The sequence below is a fragment of the Parasteatoda tepidariorum genome, chromosome 12 (genome assembly GCF_982258835.1).
Source record: "Parasteatoda tepidariorum strain Cologne lab strain chromosome 12, Ptep-v5.0, whole genome shotgun sequence".
Taxonomy (NCBI): Eukaryota; Metazoa; Arthropoda; class Arachnida; order Araneae; family Theridiidae; genus Parasteatoda; species Parasteatoda tepidariorum.
The window spans coordinates 1215553-1237431 of NC_141766.1; the positions used below are offsets into that span (position 1 = coordinate 1215553).

At 28.9% G+C, this 21879-nt stretch overlaps 1 protein-coding gene across 3 annotated transcripts in view; it reads right to left on the bottom strand.

The window, feature by feature from the left end:
• Window positions 1-2078, bottom strand: part of LOC107439801 (adiponectin receptor protein) — a 73627-nt gene extending 71549 nt beyond the window's left edge. For 2 of the 3 annotated variants that reach the window (XM_016052506.4, XM_016052508.5), the window contains exon 1: window positions 1788-2078. The gene's annotated coding sequence lies outside the window, so the exon portion shown is untranslated. The remainder of the gene's footprint in view (window positions 1-1787) is intronic. The other variant, XM_043054720.3, reaches the window with a different exon arrangement.
• Window positions 2079-21879: the final 19801 nt, after the last annotated feature.

Here is a 21879-nt window from a genome sequence, read left to right on the forward strand (position 1 = left end):
GTCCCGTTATCTAGCTTCCCTATTTACCAGTATTGTTCAGAACCTTTTCGAACAACAGAACACAACCACGGAACCCCTTTCAGAACACATTTCTTTGTAACCACGTGTTTACCGTAGGTAAGGTTTCTTCATTGAAGACGTTCAAATTTTTTATGTGCTAATGCAAGATGGACAAATACCTTGAAAAGGCAAAATCTTTTATGATGATGCACCAAAAATATTCAATGCTTTAAAAAATAGATGTTAAAAATGTATTATAATTAAAGAGAAATTCTCACCCATTTTTTTTTTTTCATCACTAGAAAAATTAAAATATTTATTTCATTTATATATCAATATTATGTATACAGTAGTTTAAAGTAGTAATTTTTTTATCAATTACATAGCTCTAAATGCTCTCATAGTAAAATATAGGTTTAATCAATTTTGTTAATCACTTAATGTATTGTCTGGTTAAAAAATGATCACTTCTATTTTGCTATATAATGCTAGCTTTTTTAAAGATGCTGTTGTAAAGATCTTGAATAAAACATTTATCTTTTAGATAAATCATGCATATCACTAATTTATAATCATGTATGCATATCACTGATTTATAATCATGCATATCACTGATTTATAATCATGCATATCACTGATTTATAATCATGCATAACACTGAATTATAATCATGCATGCATAACACTGAATTATAATCATGCATGCATAACACTGAATTATAATCATGCATGCATAACACTGAATTATAATCATGCATGCATAACACTGAATTATAATCATGCATGCATAACACTGAATTATAATCATGCATGCATTACAGATTTATAATCATACATGCATTACACTGATTTATAATCATGCATGCATAACACTGATGTATTTTTTCAACCATCAGCAAGTAGCAGACTTCTTATTACAAAAGATAGCAGCTTTGATATAGCTTTATTTATATGTTGCATGCTTTCTTAAAAATTTCCATTAAAATAAGCCACTGCTTAACCAAAATTCAATTGGCACTTTGATGATTGTAATTAGCGTGACTGATCAAGATGTGGAAATAATTCTCATGTCATGCTCTTCGAAGAACTAAAGTGAATTTTTGTGAGATTTTACAGCTTAGACGTTTCATTTTCTTAGAGGATTAAACATAAAAATTCTTGCGTAGCAATATCCTCATCAATTACAATTTACTGCTTCAATATAAACAATTTTGTTAATATATTTAATGAATAATTTAGAAAAATTTAACTATAGATAAAATAATGAAATTTCATCTCAAGACAGTTTTATTTATAATACTTTCAAATATTTTTTTAAAAATACTACGTTAACCAGGAAAAAACAGTATTGTTTTAAAATTAAGAGATTGATTAAAAATTCCTCATTAATCTAGATGAAATAGCATCCTTTAGAAGGCAAACTTATAATTCTTGCGTAGCAGTATTTTTAACAATGAGGCGATTCACTTTTTGAATCTAGTCAATTTAGTAAAACAATTTTAATATCAATTAGTTAAAGAGTTAAATTACTCAATTAACTTTAAAAGTGTAGATAATATATTTACAGCATTTTTACAAAATGTTGATTACGTTACCATCCTGAAATATTGTTTACAAAACAAAATTAATTTTGTATAAATTATACATTTACATTGCCCAATTCTTTTAAATAAGTGAGTCGAATGAACCCGATGTTGACATGCTAATACTTTATTAAGTAGAAACAATATATGTTTTTTTTTACCAACAAGACAATAAATAGCAATAAATTTTTCATGATTCACTTACTTCTAAAAGCAGTAGCTCTATAACACACGGTGAGTTTTCAATACCACAATTATTCGTTAAAATTTAAGGCATAGTTTCAACACAAAAGGCATTAAGAAAATTTAAAACTTCATGAATAAAACGCAAGAACAACACAACTATGTAAAACACATATGATTACGACGGCAACTACGACTGAACTGAAATAAATTACACTTTCTACACTTGATAATCCCAATCTATAAACTTTTTTATTGAAATTATCTAGTTTCAAGTTCATCCGCTTGATGGCGATGTGAGCAAAGGAGAAGGGTGGAAGATGATTATCTGACGTTACACACTCACGTCTCATGGTCAAAGGTTGCCTAAAACAAACGACTGCGGGGTTCTATGATGACGCAGTGTTCTCCTTTCTTCCGAAAGTGTTTGAAAACTAATTTGTCTTATCGTGAATCAATTGAATTTGAAATCCCAGTTCAAGATGGAAAAAATATGTTAGATCCAATAATGACATTAACTATTTATTTCAAATCAAGTTAAATTTTGGATAAAAGTATTTTTGGATAAAATACTTTTAAGTCTTTCAAAAATTTACAGTTGATTTTTCAATTTTTTATCGTCAGTTTTGCCAATAAGTAAATTGATACGGTGGAACAATAAAAACAGAAGGCTTATACCTACGACACAACTTTTCAACAAAAAGTACAGATAGGACATTAATAAATTAAGGCCGCTTTAGGGAACGCGGGGCACAAAGGGGTAGTCAAAGAGCGTACCTTCGAGAGGAAATGAAAAGAATTAAACCAACGCGTAACTTTTTAAGAACAAAAGATAAGTCTGGATTTCTTGAGCGCTATTGTGCTTAGTTTTCGATATGTAATTCATTTAATTACTCCTGTGTTGTGATTTCTGATTATTTTGTTGCTAAGATAAAGTTGGAACATGTTTAAATACAGAGTGTATTGCTTAAAATAACCAAACTTTCGTTTACGTATATTTCTTACCTTACCTTTTAAACCTCAGTCATGGTTCTATGGATGGGTGGTCTAATGTAAACAATAACAAGCGTCCTTAAACCGGAAGAAATTTAGAAAATTTCCGGTGTATCCCTCCGCTTAGGTTATGACTACGATACGATGTGTGAACAAGCCAAATATTCTATGCAGTTTTGTTATTGTAATTTGGGCTCAAATCTAAACATAATTGTACCATTCATAAGAGCTTTCAGAAATGTATTGATTCTCAGAGGTCGTAAGGCCAAAAAACATTTTGGAAAGTTAATATCTCATTGTGAATAATTATTAAGGTTTGCCATGTTTTGTATTTTATCCCTTATTTGGCTACATTTGAATAAAATGTCGCCAAAAATATCTTTAAAAATTTCTTTTTAAGTTAGATTAATTAGAAAATATTCTAATGATTATAATATTAATATGTTAATGCTGAAGTTTAAAGGCTGAAAGAAAGAACTCGGTACATGTGAAATACTGCAAAAGATATGATGCAATAATATGGTGGCGCGTTTTTTCAATCTGCGGCGTAAAAATATATCGGAAGCAGTAACCCGGAAGTCTTGAAAGAGCAATTTTATCACTAGCGCCACCACCCTTAGCTTTACACGATCACCCATACAGCGTAATCCAGAAGTTCCCAATTCAGTCTATGTTTACATTTGTAATGAAACAATTGTGATTTCGTTTCAAATTTAAACTGGTAGTTATAAGAAAAATATGTTCACTTCGTTTAAACATGGTTTCAATATAAGTTTTAAAAAGTTACTTTTAAGTTAAAAACATTAAAAAAAAAATCACATGTGAAACAAATAAATAAGGATGACCAACTGGGAAATGGAGTTTACATAGCTAGATGGGGTCATGATGTAACTTCAAGAAATGTGGGAGATTGTACTTAAAACTAAGGGAACTATGGATGCTGTTTTCTACACTAGGGCACGCTGCTGGCTCCATACCGCCTATACTTCCGGGTTACTGTCTCCGGTGTATGTTAAAGCCATTTGGCTCACAACGTGATCATTGTGCTTTGAGATTCTTGCAAACGTGGTATTTGATTACTTATTACTTGTATTTACAATGATAACAATACTTGTGTTTACACTGCTAATACTAACGTAAGATGGTGAACAGCTTGCAACAAGAACAAACAGTAATAAACAAATGGAAAGATGCCACATCAGCAGTGGCCTCCATCCCCCCCCAAGCTCTTGGGCGCATTCATCCCCCTCCCCCCCAAAAAAAATTTGCTTACTTCCCCCTTCCATGCTAGCTTGTTCGAAATAGTGCTACGTTGCTTCCTTTATTTATGTATTAAAAAAGTTCTCTCGTCTAAATTCCCCCCAAAACTATTCGTTTTATTTAGTGTAAAAATCCCCCCCAAGCTTTAAGAGGGCGCATCGTGCACCCACTTTCCCCCCTGATGGGGGCCCCTGCACATCAGGACTGCCAAAAAAACGAGTTATTCAAAATCTAGCAACCATACCACCTTTTTTAACATTATATCTATAAATAACTAAAACAAATTTTCCCTTCAAACTCACCAGAATTACATAATAACATTAATATCTTATGAAATATGGCAGATTTGAGCTCAGAAATTATCGAATTTACTTCTATTATTGAAAACAAAATTATCCGTTTGAAAATATCTCCTCGCAGAATAAGCTGTAGTAAGCAGTTGCAAACTTTCTAACCGGGACTAGAGCAGGTATAGAGCTCGGGATTGTTATTGTTTACATTTATATTGAAAACACCGTCCATTATTCTTTGAGAACAGAAATTTGTTTCAATTTTTAAAGAGGAGAGAGGGTTCAATGGGTCCTAAACTTCCTGAAAATGTAATGAAAACCTCCACCAAGGGGAGATAACGTATAGAATCTAAAGAAAAAGTTTGAGAAGAAAGGGAAGTTAGACGTTACTCAGAACTAATTCCTTAAGACTTTGGCTTTCATCCCTCGGCATCTCTTTACTAGTTCATGGTTCTAGGCCTAGGGGAATAACCAGGGACTAATACAGGGGGACTTCTCACTTTTCCCGGGGAGTGGGATCTTGAAAAGCAACAGGCCATTGACAGACCGGCCTGTTTCACGCACAAAAAGCAGAACTCGCAACTTTATCGGTTATTATTTTCTGACATCCCTCCGCCGTTCGTAAGCTTTGCGTGCAATCAGTGTTAATCATTAAAAAGCAGTTTAATTTAAATTATATATTTTTTATTTCTAAAAACTAGTTGATTATTTTGTACATTGCCTAAAAGCGTCTATATAATGCTTGTTTGTGTATATTTGTTTGTTTATTGAAGTTTTGAAACCAGAGATCATTTAGATTACGCGCAATTATATACTTAAGTTTCGGTATTGTTTAGTTTCGATTTTCAAAACTTGCGCTAATTAACAGCGAAGGAAGCTTATTTGCTTATTCAATTATTGTTACTAGTTTGTCGCGTCTGTTTCGATAGTAACTTATGTATAAATGCTTATTTTAGTATTTTTTAAATATTTAAGCATATGGCGTACCCTTCTTACTTATCTAAACTAAAACCCTTTGAGTTTTATTAGTTTACGATTGTTGTTTTAAAATTGTTATAATTAAAAATGCTATAAGAGACACATTAAAAAAAAAGCAATGCAATCATAAATTTGTTAAATTTTTTAATGAGAATTAAAAATATAAATAATTTTCATCAAAACAATTATTCATAGCATTTATTATGAATTTGATCGTATTGAGCGTCTATCAATTTCCTCTCTTTATAAATGCTATTAAACTCCTTTAGGAGTTTAAGTCATGATGAATTAATTTGCCAGCAACAAGCCCACGAACGATTAAGTGAATTATATTATATAGTATATATATATGTCACGGCGAAAGACCGAAATCGGTGGTTGTTGACTTTCACCGGTGAATGTCGACAAACACGAAATACGTCGGTGAAAGATCGAATATTCCATTATATTCTTGTACATTCGGACCCTCACCGGTGTATGTCGACAATCACAGATATGCTTGAGTGAATGTCCGAAATATTTATTACATTCGATTTGATATGAATTTATTCGTGGATATAATTATATTTATTCGATATTTTTACCCTACACTGATGCTTTTTTAAGGTTAAGTGCCACTGCCCGGTATACCCTACACTGATGTTTTTTAAGGTTAAGTGCCCCTGCCCGGTATATATTTTCCCTGTATATCCTACACTGATGTTTTTTTAAGGTCAAGTGCCCGATACTCCAAACACTGATGCTTCTTCTAATCTATCGTCAGTAAGTATTAAAATATAGAATAAATATATCAAATAAGTATAATAATATTAACGAATAAATTAATATAAAATTGGATATAACAAATATTTCGGACATTCACCAAAGCGACTATGTGATTTTTGACATTCACCGGTGAGAGTCAGAAGTAAGGGTTTTTAGCAAATATTTCGGACATACACCAAGCGACTACGTGAATGTTGTCATTCTCAAGATTTCGGTGTTTCACCGCAACATATATATATATATATATATATATATATATATATATATATATATATATATATATATATATATATATATATATATATATATATATATATATATATATATATATATATATATATATATATATATATATATATGTAACATAAAAAGCTTCGATTAATCTTTTTACGTTAGTTTCTTTGCTATAAAACAACTCCTACTTTATTACTAATTAATTATTCTATTCCAAATTCTTTCTCACACTTTTAAAAGCCACATCCTGTTCTTAAATCTATTTTTGGCTCAACTATGCATTTAATTAAGAGCAGGACATATCTCCCTATGCTCTGTGTGGGAAAAGCTAGATTTCTTTCATAAACCAATAGTAATCCTTATCACTTCCCTTTTCCCCTCAAATATAACAAAATAGAGGGAAATTCCTTTGCTACTTTCCCTAAGATTAAAACTTAAGCACACAGTTTTTGAGTGCGATTTTGAGCTCCGCCTTTGCTAGAAAATGTCTTAAATATACTATGTGAAGTTAATAAAATATTTTTTGCCTTCCAACTGCTATCTGCGTGGCCTAACATCACTCACCATGACTGCTACCCTTTCAAGCCGGCAGGATACAAACCTGTGCGGGGAAACCCCAATGGATTTCGTAACATAAAAAGCTTCTATTAATCTTTTTACGTTAGTTTCTTTGCTATAAAACAACTCCTACTTTATTACTAATTAATTATTCTACTCCAAATTCTTTCTCACACTTTTAAAAGCCACATCCTGTTCTTAAATCTATTTTTGGCTCAAGTATGCATTTAATTAAGAGCAGGACATATCTCCCTATGCTCTGTGTGGGAAAAGCTAGATTTCTTTCATAAACCAATAGTAATCCTTATCACTTCCCTTTTCCCCTCAAATATAACAAAATAGAGGGAAATTCCTTTGCTACTTTCCCTAAGATAAAAACTTAAGCATACAGTTTTTGAGTGCGATTTTGAGCTCCGCCTTTGCTAGAAAATGTCTTAAATATACTATGTGAAGTTAATAAAATATTTTTTGCCTTCCACTGCGTGGCCTAACATCACTCACCATGACTGCTACCCTTTCATATATATATATATATATATATATATATATATATATATATATATATATATATATATATATATATATATATATATATATATATATATATATATATATATATATATACTATAGTGTTCGAATTAATTGGGACAAGCAAGATTTGGACAAGCAAGATGTCCCGAACCGCTTCAAACCAGTTATATCTGCCTTGAGCTACGGTGACGGATAGACCTTCACTATAATTTACTCGTCTGACTGGTTTTTTAGTATTTGTAGTTCAGTTGTGAGCATTTTAGTGTGGAAACTGGTGGTTATAATTTTGAGTTTAGTCTAACACAAGTTATGTGCTTATAAGAGATGGATATTAGTCCGAGGAAGAGCTCCAAAATTATCGTTCTTAATGAACACACTTCTATGGCTGTAAGTGACATCGCTACAGCAGTTGTGTATGGAAATCTAGTGTTTCCAGAATTCTTAGAACATTCCTCCAACATCCTCTCCAAAAAGAAAAGGAATATGTGGACGCAAACAGAAAACTACTCCAAGAACTGATAAAAGTCTAGTAAGAAATAGTAAAATTAATCCCTGAAAGACGAGCACAGACCTCCGAAGGGATTTATTGGATTGTGGTGTTGATCTGAATGCTTCAACTGTACAAAATAGGCTTCTAGAAATTGGACATAAGGCAAAAAGACCAAGGAAAAAACAATTTCTAACTCAGAAAATGATGAAAAAACGTTTAGCATGGGCAGAAAATACCAAAAATGGACTGTAAATGACTGGAAGAAAGTGGTTTTCAGTGATGAAACACATTTATTTGTGCAGGGATACAAATCAAGTGTAGTTAGACGAAGTGAAGGCGAAAGTCTGAGACCAGATCATATCCAACAGACTGTAAAACACCCATCTAAACAAATGTTTTGGGGTTTCTTCACAACAAATAGTACTGGAAGCTTAGTCCCTCTAAAAGGCATGATGAATTCAGCCAAATACATTGATATATTACATAGTAGGATTGTTCCATTCATGGAAACATTCGACGGAACATTTCAACATTATTTGGCCCCTTGTCACAATTCCAAACAGGTCCAGAATTTTATGCGAGAAAACAAAATAAAAGTGCTTGATTGGCCTGGTAATTCACCAGACCTAAATCCCATTGAGAACCTGAGGCATATTCTAAAGAATCGCTTAGCCAAGATGAATTGCACGACAGCAGAACAAATGATAAAAAGTGCTATTCAAGTATGGTTCCACGACGATGAAGTCAAGAACATGTGCGCTACACTAGTTGAATCAATGCCAAAACGTGTTCTGGAAGTCGTATCTGCTAAAGGAGGACATACTTCATATTAATACAGACATGTATCAATGTAACTTAAAGTATGTAATGATTAAAAGCTCAAGTTTCAATAAATCACTTTTTTTTCATTTGTCCCAATTAATTCGAACAGCATAGTATATATATATATATATATATATATATATATATATATATATATATATATATATATATATATATATATATATATATATATATATATATATATATATATATATATATATATATATATATATATATATATATATATATATATATAGAATTCGTCAATTCGTCCCGCAGTGAACTAATCGTTAAGAGGACGCGATACCCAGATAAAAAACCGGAATTGGCAAAATCAGAGTTGTAATAGTCACCCTTTGGGGGCGTCGCTTTGAGGGAGGAGTGAATTGGTACAGTGACAGTGATATATGATAGAGGGTCAGTTAAACTATCCCATCTTTCCCTTAGCAAAACTGAACAATATAAGCATTAGTTTCGAAAAGTGATTCTGGGTACGCGGTCTTTTATTTTTAAACCCATTCTTAGTTTCGTTGTGAAATATCCAGAATAGACATTCTAACTATTTATTTGTATGTAAATAGGTGTTTACAAGATAATGGGGATTACTTATATCTTACAATTAATTCGTTTCAAATTAAAACACCAAGAAGAATATAAATTTTTATTAATGTGTGTGGAATTAATTAAAGTAACTTAGTTTTAATAATCGGAGCTAGAACTGCTAATTATATTGAGCTGTAAATATATGAAGAAATATAATTATAAAAATTCTGAAAAATACATAATTTATTGAAACGTAGGCAATTTATTAAGTCATAATACAGAATTGAAAAAATTATTAAAACTTATACTAATATAATAAAAAGTTATAAAAATAAAAAAATAAGAATTAATTATAAAATATGATAAAAGAAAAATCAAACGCTTTTTAAATTGCATCAAAGAAAATTTTTGTTTTGATGTATCTTTTTCAAACTTACATTCACCATCCGGGAAAATTTTATTTTCTGTAAATAAGTATAATAATTTCTCAATAAATTTTTTAATTTATTTATATTGCTTTGTAATTTTGCTGAATTACAAATTACATTGTTTTGTATTTGTCTGAGAATTTTTCTCCTTTCATTTTCAATAGTTTAAGACACATACGTATATTAGAATATGGGTGTGTGTTTGTGCAAAGGAAAAAGAAAATTTAAAAATAAATATTTCTACACAAAAATAATTTTTTATTTTTTTCCGTTTCAATAATTTTATATTCTTTTCTGTTTCATACATTTCAATCTCCATTTGAATTATTAAAATTTCTGTTTGAGTATTATTTATTTTTGTATTTTAGTATTATTCATTTACTCTCCTTTTTTAAAGCGAATTCTCACCACATGTTCCATATTACTTCAGCCTCAGAAAGATGGAATTCAGATGAAACATCTGTTAGCGTATAGTTTGATAATCAACGAATTAAAAAAAAATTTCCCCTCGATTTTTATTTTTCTGTTATTCTACTTTGTTCTCTAAAGTTTTAAAATTTTGTTTTGATCACATCTTGAATTCTTTACTTTCATTTTAATTGTGTATCTATGAGCACACACCTGTTCATACAGATACATATAAAAGCTAAGAGACACTATATTTAAAAAAAAAAATGGTCATTTTGTTATTTTGGGTGTTTAAATTCAGTGAAGAAAATTTTCTCGAACTACTTTTTTGATGTATGAAACATATGTTTTGTAACATATGTTTGAAACATATGTTACTTTTTTGTTGTTATTTACGTAATGAAATATAAACTTATTTATAACGCAGATAAGTTTGCAGACATATGTCAGAACTTCGCAAACACAAAAATAAATAATAAATCAAAAATAGAGAAAATGACTGTAATATTACAAAAAACTCTAATTTTGTGGGCGAAGCATGCAATTAAAAAAACTCTCTAATTAAAAGCATAAAAAATCTTTATTTATAACCATCCTGATCTTTTACTTCCGTATAATCAAGATAAAAACATAAAAAGGAAAAAATAAAAAATTTAAATTACAAAATAGAGCAAATATAAATAGTTTACATGTGTGCATTACAAACAGTATAACTTGAGTCACAAGAAATGTATAATTGCAATAGATTTATTATGTTTACATATGGTGACAAAATGAGGGCTAAAAGCAAGAACACAACTCTTACTTTATCACAGATGGAAAAAAGGAATGTAATATCAAAAAGTTAATTAAAGGTAAAATTGGCAAAGTAAATAATACAATGCTAATTATGGGCATTTTGTAGTAGTTAAAAGTCGAAGTAAACATTTATTTTCTTAAAGTGAACATTTTTCTGTTAATTTTAAATAGCCATCGAAATATCCTGCAAGATATAAAAACGTGTTTCTCAACAAAAGATTTTTAATATAATTTTCTTTAAAAAAGTTTTTAAAGATAAAAGCTATTTTGCAATAAAATACTAAAAATTGGTGTTATATTTTTTTTTCTAAAAATTTTAATGCAACTCGCTAATATCACCTACATACTCCCCTATCCCCATTGTCTCATGATTAAATTAATCTGAATACATTGTATGTTATTAAATTTATGGTATGTCTTAATGGATTAAAATAAATTAATTGTGACATAAATGAAAAATTGATTTATCCAAAATGTAGTTTTAGCGATGATTATTTGAATACATATAAAGTAACGACTTTTAATAGCAAGTCTGTCAAATTGCTATAACTACTTATTTTAGAGAATAATAATTCTGATTCAATAATTGCAAATAATGCTGACAAAAAAACAAAAGAAAAGAAAAGAATACTAAAATATAGAATTAAAATATAAAGTCAGGCAAGAATAAATAAAGCAAATAGGCATTATGATGAGCAGGCAATAAAAATTTTAAGAAATGTTAAAATATAATATTCATGTTTAAATCTAGCATTAGTATATAAAACAAAATAAATAAAAATCTGAGCAACAACATGTGTTGCTGAGAAATATAGAGCATTTGCGAGAAGGAAAATTATAATATACAATCTTTGACACTGTGAAAGCAAAATTTTAGTGAGAAAACTCATGATACTAGGCAATTCTGTAAACTAGCACAAGTATTTTTTCGGGCAAACTCATGGTGCTAAATAAATGTGGAAATTTTGAAGATAAAATATGAGTAACTAAAACAAATAATAGTGAAAAAAAAAATTCTTTTCAAGAATATACACTATGATGTACAGTTGCAAACATTAAATTTGAAAATAATAATAATAATAATATATATATGTACATTTAGCACTGTCAGCAATGTGAAGAAAATATAACATTATTAATAAAATCTGGAAATACTATACAAAATAAAAATCTGGATGCTGAGACATAAGAAGCACTTGCTAAAGGGAAGGGAAAATTAAAATGTATGTATATGCATGTATATGTATGTATGTATATGCATATATATATATATGTATATGTATATATATATATATGTATATATATATATATATATATATATATATATATATATATATATATATATATATATATATATATATATATATATATATACATATATATATATATACATATACATATATATATATATATATATATATATATATATATATATATATATATATATATATATATATATATATATATATATATATATATATATATATATTGGTGGCATTATTAATTATAAATTTAAAATTACGAAAATTATACTGCGATTTTTGATTATATACGATACGAGCTAAATGTATGCTCTTTGAGACGATATTCGGTGAAAAAAACAAATTTTTTTTACATTGGAATCTATCTCGCGGAAGACTTTCAACTGCATTTTTGGATATGATCTTCAGTCGTTTACTGTAACTGTTCTTTCTAGTATGATACTTAGCTACATTCGTTAGTCAATGCCTAACTGAAAGACAAAAACCGCAGTGAACAACATCAATAGCATTCTGGAATGTCCTTCATGAGGACCGAGGGGCTCAAAAAATGTTTTGTGTAAATAGTAAAGTATTGTTGACAAGTATTCAGTAAAACTTCTTTGTTACCGACAACACTGAAAGGGTAAATGCGGTAATTTTAGAAAACTGAATAACAGACAAACCGCACTTCAGCAAAAGATCGTATCTACAATGGAACTTGTCAAAATTTATTGGTTTTCTTTGCCCATGTCAATGTACTTAAAAATAAAGGAAACAGGGTAACAAATTTCATCTGCCCATAGAGTTTCACCTGCATTATTAGATATGGTTTTAGGTTGCTTGCCGAAACAGCATTTTCTGGTATTGCACTAGGCTACATTTATTAATCAATGCCAAGTTGAAAGCCTAAAGGCCCTTTCAACAAGCACTTCGCATTCTGGCTTTGTCTATGTGAAAAGTGAGAGGCTTAAAAAATGTTTTGTGTGAACGGTTTCTGTCATATATTCCGCAAATGTCTTTGCAAGTAGTAACAATGATCCAGGTGCATGATATGAAAGGGTAAATGTTGCATTTCACACTGACGTAAAGCGGCATCCAAGAAGATGATGTATATTTTGGAACTTGCCAAAACTTATTGGTTTTCTCTGTTCATGTCTAAAAAGAAAAGAAACAGGGAAAACCGATTCTCTCTTGTTTCTTGTTATGCTTTCTTCATGCACATTAATGGATTTTTTTTTTTTTTTTTTTTTGTGTGTGTGCTTTGTGCCCTTGCCATACCAGATATTTTCCGATGAGGTTCATTAAATAAACGTATTAATGATGACAGATAATTATAGTATAAATATCTAACGTAACCCACACGTATTATTCATTTCAACAAAATAACTAATTTTAAACACGCCTTTAAATGTGTATTACTCCATTTGTAAAAAAAAGTTGAAGTTATATACTTTTAAAAGTATGAGATAGTTTGAAACATATAAAAAAATTTAAATATCTGCGAAAAAAGAATTTGAGCTTACTTTAAACGAATTGCTAATTTTCTACCTGCTCACTGTATCTGGGTTTTACTTATTTTTACAGAATAGCGATCCTGATTCATTAACTGTGAATAATTCAGACCGAAAACATAATAAAAGGAGAAAATTATACTAAAATAAAGAACTGAAATACAATTTTAGACAAAAATAAATATAGCATACATGCATTACAGAAAATTAAATTACAACAAAAGTAAAAATATAACGGAAAAATTTATTTATGTCTGGTCGCACCGTGAAAAAACCCTTTTTTACAATTAAACTAAAGCATAACAGCTGTGAAAGTTTGCAACTATAAGAATAACATGTTAAACCTATTATTGCTTCTACTAAAATAACGTTTTTTGGAAAATACATATGATGCTAAAAAATAAGAAAAACATGCAAATATGCAGTTAAAATATGAACTATAAATCAGTAAACACTGTGAACGCAACATTTCTTTAGAATACCATAATACTAAAAAATAATTAGAATTTGCAAATGTGGAATACTACAAGGATCATAAAATTTATTGACACAGTCAAGAAGTATCTTTTCGAATAAACACATAATGCTAAATAGTGGCAGAGATTTGAAAATGGGAAAATAAAACGGGAATAAAACAAATTATACAGGGAAAAAAATTTCCTTTTCAAAAATATACATGACTCTGCACAGTAATAAAAATTAGATTTGAAAATACTAAAATGAAATATGTTCATTTAACTCTGTTAGCACTGTAAAGAAAATGAAACGTATTTTCAGAAAAACTCATTATTATTGAACAGTTAGGAAAATTTACGAAATGGGAAAATATAATATTCATATTTAAAACTAGCAATCTATATTTACGACCATAAAAACCTGAGTAACATTATATGATGCTCAGAAATAGTTAGCATTTGCTAGTGAAGAAATTAAAATATAAATCGCATATCGGTTATTATATCGGATAATTTAAAGAAATTGCCAATTAATAATTTTAGAAAATTAACTTTTATTTAAGAAAAAAATAAATAAAACAGAAGAGAGAGAGAGAGAAGGAAATATGAATTGCCTGTTATGCACATAATTTCAGCCAAGGATTTGCCCGAAATGGATTTGCACACGGTAAAAATTGTATAAATTAACGAAGAAGTTTTTTAGTAAATTTATTCACAATAACATACAATTAACTTAATGTTTTTATATAGAATTTAATTACTTTATTTGGGTAACCATTGTTTTTTTTTTAATCAAATTTTGTCTATTTGTTTTTTGGATAACTAAACATTACTACATAATCTTTTAATTCTACACATTTGATTAAAAATGGTATTAAAATAGATATTTTTAAGAACATTAGAATTCCAAATAATTTATTTGCCTTAAAATAAAAATAATTTCTTTTATAAAATAGACCAACAAAGCAGATATTTTCTCCTTTTATAATACCCAAATCCAAAAAATTAAAGCTATCATTATGATTACGAAGCGAGGTTAATTCCTAGGGGTAAATATTATTAAATAAAAGAGTATATTCATGAAAATTGAAGATAATTAAATCATCAATAAATGTAAAAACAAATTTAGCTAAGAGAGATGAAACGTTAGGTCCTTCCGGTATTCCATCAACTAGGGAAAAAAAAATATCTTTTCCATTTTAAAGATAATTATTGAAAAGACAAAAATTAATTGGAATTTCCCAATAATCAAAATCGCAATTAAAGATTTTTTCAAAACATAGTAATAATTCAAAAGAACATCTTTTAGTTTAGAAAGGGGAATGCTATTGAAAAGATCTTGGAAATCATAAGTGGCAATAGAATTAATTTTATTATGTTTAATAAATTCTAAAATCGGTGGATTATTAGTGATAATCCAAGAAAAATCCTCTTTAATAATATTGTTGATAATTTTATTTAAGTAGTTAAAGAAAAAGGTGCCAAGTTTAATTAGGAAAGTATTAGACCCACATGTGACTGTTCTGAAATTTATTGTAATTTTATGAAATTTAGGACTGATATTTAAGTAAAGAAATTTCATATTGCTAGTTTCAATTTTTAACCTTTTATATAAAGCTAAAAAAAATTTAATGACAATATTATAATTTAAATTACGAAGTTTAAAATTTTTACTATTTTTTAACTCCGTATTTAAAAGTGCTACATAAAATTTTTTACAGAAGATTGCATAATTATTGTTAGCTTAATTGATATATATAATTAACTAATTAAATGTATTTATCCTACAATGTTTTGATAAGTTGTTATTGCCAAAATTAAGAAGAAAAAATAATAATAAATAACATAAGAAAATTCGAAAGAAAGTCTTCCATCCTAACTCATTTTAAAGAAAGAGAATGAAATAAAAACTGTTTTCAACCACAACAGAAGACCCCAAGGCTATTTAACCCCTCAACTATTCAAAGAAAGTAAAGAGGCTTTTCTCCTAACCCCCCAAAAGATCTCCCCACTAGAACTTTTACTCGTATTGGTAAATGAAGGGAGGACAGATGGGAGGCGTGGTTTAGGCTCTTTTCCCAATTTTTTTAAGAATTTTTTCATCTTTCTTTCCTAATAACACATTTCATAATTGAAGAAAATAATTACTAGTTATTTCTTCTGGTAGCTTGAAATGTATAGTTCGAGTAAGTGAACTCAAAAATAAGGATTTACTAAATGAATTTTGATAAAAAACGGATTTCAAGAAGATGTCTCTATTACCGATATTTAAACTCCATTAATAATTTAAAATTTATGGTAAAACAAAAAGTGATTTCATAAGACCTTAGAGTAAACTATGAACTTTCAAATGCTGAAAGAATTTTTCAAAATATCAAAATGCAAAAAAGTTATTAGCAAATGAAGCTCCCATAGAAAAAGCATTAGCAGCTGGCATTGAGAGGGTAGGTATTGCGTCCTCTTAAGTCACGGGTCCTAGAAGATCACCGAAGTCAGGGATCACTGGCTGCTGTCAGGTGACCACTTGAAGCTGTCTGTGAAGGGTCTGAGGGTGTGCGGTATTGGTTCTAGTTAAACTGTTCTACAGTAAAGTGCTCGACTTCCTTTCCCAGGTCGTCGGGCTACCGAAGCGGGGATGCCACTGCAGAGGATCAAAATTGTGTTGGCATGCCTTTGGATCATCCTCAGTGATGTTTCCCAGACCATTTCCAATAGCCCATTATGCAGCTCAATTGCAATGTTAATGAACTACAGCAACAACAGTCAAATCATTTATTCTTATTTATTTTTATCCGCAAATAGCTGTCTACCCTGCTAACCAATTGCAATTAATCAAATGCTCTCTTGTAGTTTTAAAAAGGCAGAAAGATAAAATAACTCATAATTTATGTAAATATTGAAACATTGTTTCCTATATGAATGTTTTTTTTTTTAAAGAAAATAAACATATTTTGCGTTACACGTATAGGGAAACCACGAAAATGTCCATCAGATTGTTCGATGGTAAAAAGATTCCAACTAAATGCTCAGGGACGCCTAAATAGCATGCAGAGCCCTCGGGCACAGAAATTTTTGGTCACCTATAACAGTAAAACTGTTTAAAATCGAGGCAAAAAGATTTCAATCACATAAAATAAAATATTTTTAAGACAAGCAATAATTTTAGCAAACTTAAACATATTTTGATTACTCGAAAAACTCAATGCATATTAAATAAAACATTTTTAAACTAAGCATAATTTAAAACAAATTGAGATTGTTTCAATCCTCAAGTAATAAAATAATTTTCTAAACATAGAAGCTAATTAAAATAATTAAATGTTAAGGAAAAATATGAAGGTATCGCAAAAAAAATTTAAAGGGTAATAATTATTTTATCAAACTTGACAGTTATTAAAACATCTTTCAATGTACATCAGACGTAACCAGTTTGAAAGTTGCTGACCGATAGTGCTGTGTAATTCTAAACTCTTTCAATTTTTTCTTTATTTAACTAATTTTAAATGCTAAACAGAGCTGCTGGTGGTCAAGCATTTTTAAAGACATTATGACTTTACATGAAACTTGCTCTCATTAATTTATTTTCCATAGACAATTTGTTCCAGTTCCAACTACTTGTTGAGTCCATGCTACGTTGAATTGCTGCACTTCGTAGAGATAGAGGTAGTTCGACACGATATTAAGAGGTGACTTTTGTCACTTCAGTGTATATTATTGTTATATAAATGCAGTTAAGCCTCGATTAAGTGCGAAGGGATAGAAAATTATATTGATATAAATATATATATATATATATATATATATATATATATATATAAGTTCAAAATGAAGATAAAACAAAAGAAAATTATAGACATAGGAAAAAAGGGGGGGGGGGAAGAAAAATAATAATAATAAAAAAAATTACAAACAACTGGAAAAAAATGGATAAAATTTTTTTAAAAAATCCGTAAAATAAAAGATATAATCTTTTCATCAGCCAACACGATTATATCCGCAAAAAAGAGTGCTTTCTGTTATTGTACCAATATAGCCAAAGCAAAATATATTAATACAATAGTGTGAGGAGCACTCAAAAATTTTTTTACGAAAATTAGAACAAATAAAATAGAACACAATAAGTAAGAATAGCACGTAAAAACAGAAAATAAAATAAAAAGAAAAAACAGAATAAAACATAATCTATAAAGCGAGTAGCGAATTCAAATGTACTTACATGAACGGGAAATTTTTCAAGAATGATTTAAAAAATATTTTCGTCACAAGATTGCCAGATTGCAAAATATGAAAACAAAAGCGCAAATTGTGCGTAACTAGAGGTGTTTTGTTTTAAAGTGCCGTTCTTATTACATTGCTGAAGTGCGTTTGATTTGTTAGTTACCAAGGATGGGCCCGAAATGGATGTGCGCAAGGTAATATTATACTAGATACTTTAAAGAAGTTGACCATAAATAATTTTAGAAAATTAATATTTATTTAAGAAAAAAATATAAAATAGAAAAGAGAAACATGAATTACCTGTTTTGCACATAATTTTAGCCACGGATTGGCCCGAAATGGATTTGCACATGGAAAAATTATATAAATTAACAAAGGAATTTCTCTTAGTAAAGGAATTTTTTAGTAAATAATTTTGACCACGGATTTGCCCGAAATGGACTTGCACATGGAAATATTATACAAATTAACAAAGAAATTATTTAGTAAATATATCCACAAAAATATACGATTAATTTGTATATATATATATATATGTTTTGAAAGCATAATGCAAAAACAACTTATTTTAGTGACTAATTTCGTTTTTTAAAAAAATTATAACTGAACACTTTTATGAAATATGTATATAATATTTTTTTTCTTAGCCATTCATTGTTTCCGTGATTTAGACGTAGAACAAAGATTTCTATTGTGTGTTTAAAATACTTACAAATGCATGACTGCATTTAAAAAATATTTTTTTGTGTTCCCATATTACTTTTTGAGTTTTTTCGGATTATCTGCGATTTTTGTTGTACGTGGTGCCGTAGCTACCGAATTTCGCTGATAATCAAGCCTCTAGTGTTTATAGCCCTTAAACCACATCATCTTTTGTCCATTTAGTGCTTAGTAGCATTAGAATTCTTCAATGATTCATTTGAATATTTTCTATGCAAATCAAATGCTAAATTGAGTAAAATGAAGTATAAGTAAAAGGTCGTTCTTTGTTTGAAGCAGCTATTTGAATAACAGTGCAGCTCAATAAATTGTATTTTTAGATTAAAAACTGTAACAATCAATAAAGATGTTTAATGAAGTATTTGACGTACATGCAAAGGTTTTAGAGTATTATTTTATAATTCTTTTGACGCAATCGTAGATATCATGATAATTTCATAACAAGTTTTGTAAAACAAAAGATAACTCTTCGCCAATATTGTTTAATAACAGATAATATTGATAAACTTACAACAAAGGTGTAAGATAATCAGTAATATCTGCTATCGATCAAGCAAACAAATACGGGCAATGATAAGGCATTTTAAAAAGAGTCTAAACAAACTTCAGATCCCAAGGCTAAATATGTTTTTAAAGATCATAATTTCATTAAATATAAGTTGTTTGGCAGGAAAAATGGGAATCAAATTCTAAAAAAAAAATTCATAATCGTAAGAAATGAGCAGTAAATTTTTTTTTGAAAACTAAAATTTATTTTAACAAAAAAAAAAAATGCATTGCAAATGAAAAGGAAGACCCCCCCCCTCAAAAAAAAATCTAGAATGCATAATAATGCTGCAGAAATTTAGATTTAGAGACCGTCCACAAATGATATCACAATTCTAAGTTTAAAAGTGGGTTTGTGAAGTTATATCAGTTTTTTACCAAGGGGTAGGGGGGGGAGTGAAGGTATAAAGAAGTATGATAATACGAAGTTCTGCTAAAATAAAGACGTATAAAAGTAAGTCAAAATTATAATTATTTGTGATGGGTAGAATTTTAAAATTTTTCGAAATATAATTTTATCTCAGTCGTTGATTACATGATCGCTCTGGCTGTATGTCTGGAGCTTTTGCTTCACAACTTCTATACGCCACTGTATGGCCCACGAGTCAATAGTGGCTACCAAAGTTTATGATTTGGCCTAATGGATTTCAAATTTGAGGCGTTTTTGATGTCCGACAAAAGAATACTTATTATTATAAAATTTAATAGCCTGTTGGCTTAGGTGTTTATAATTTCCAAAAATACATACGATTAAGAGTTATATATAATATTATAAGAATTTGTCAAACATTTTATTTTCTATGAATTTTTTTTAAAAAAAAGCAATCCAAAAAATTGACTGTTCAAAACAACTAAGTCAAATTTCCTCTTATATTTTACAAATTTTCAAAATTTTAATTATCTTCAAAACACTTTCGTATTAGAAAGATAAGGAAAAGACAAGGAAAAAGATAAGGATAAGATAAAAGAAAGATATAATTTTAAAATTCCAATTACGATTATCATATACAGTATTATTAGCTTTTATAAAAATAAAAAAAATTGTCTTTTGAGTAATAATAAAGTTAACTTTTGTGGTGAATGGAAATATATTTTTCTGGTTTTTCTCTTTCATAAGTCTATGAATGCGCCATAATAAATTTCTATGTAACCTTGAACCTATATTTGTTCAGATTTAATTGCATACAATGCTCTAATTTCTTTCATTTTTTATTTTCATTGTTTGAATTTGAGGAAAAGAATTAGCTTTGCACGTGTTAGTAGTGAAGGATCGAATATACTTTGCATTTATCGTAATGCATGTTGACTCCAACATGATATTTTCTTGTTTTTGTGGCCCACTATTAGAAAAAAGGTGTGCATCCCTGCTCTATTCAAAATTATAGTCTCACTACATTTTTGGATCAATTATGTAAATTACTGGAAACTTTTACTTATTATTTAATGTATAGTCCCTGGCGAAATTATTAGATGCACTATGAGATTCTATGTAAAATCTTAATTATTAGGTGATACTATACAGCTTTATTGTTTTTACGCGACTGAAACCGGCTTGCACTTGTTTACGTTCGTGTATCAATTGGTTAAATTAGACGATATATAATATAAATTAGATGATATATTATATAACTATAAAATATTTATTATATCAGGTATTACATTAGTAAATTATAATAATTAGACCAAATTATTAGACGCATTGTAGTTTTTTAATAATTACATGTCTTGCACGAGTTTAAATGCAATACTTTTACATTTAAACGTACATGTAATGTGTTTTTATACAGGAGATTTTTTACGTACTTACTATTTGTATTTATTTTTAACTTATTGCATTAAAATGGTAACCAATTGATACACGAACGTAAACAAGTGCAAACCGATTTCAGCTGCGAAAAAACAATATAGCTGTATAGCAGTGGTTCCCAACCTGGGGGAGATTGCCCCAAAGGGGGAGATAGAGTCCCACAAGGGGGCGATAATTCTTTGGGGGCCAATCAGGGGGCGACGAGTAATCAAAAGATAAAAATTGTTAATATTAATAACAAAAGCTATTTAAGATCGAAATCGAAAAAATATATGAAACTTATGGTTCTGGTGTAGACAAAGAATTATGATATTTAAAAATTAAAAAATTTCAAGTTCATTATCGCTTTCGTCATACGCTTTGGTATCGCAGGCGGAAATCTGACCTTCAAGAATTCCCTTTTGTTGAACGTCTTTTATATACCTTTTATAAATTTTGTTATTAGTTAGTGACTGTTAATTGTTAGGTTGTTTTATATCGTTATTAATTGCTACTTGTTTCTCACCGTTAATAATTGT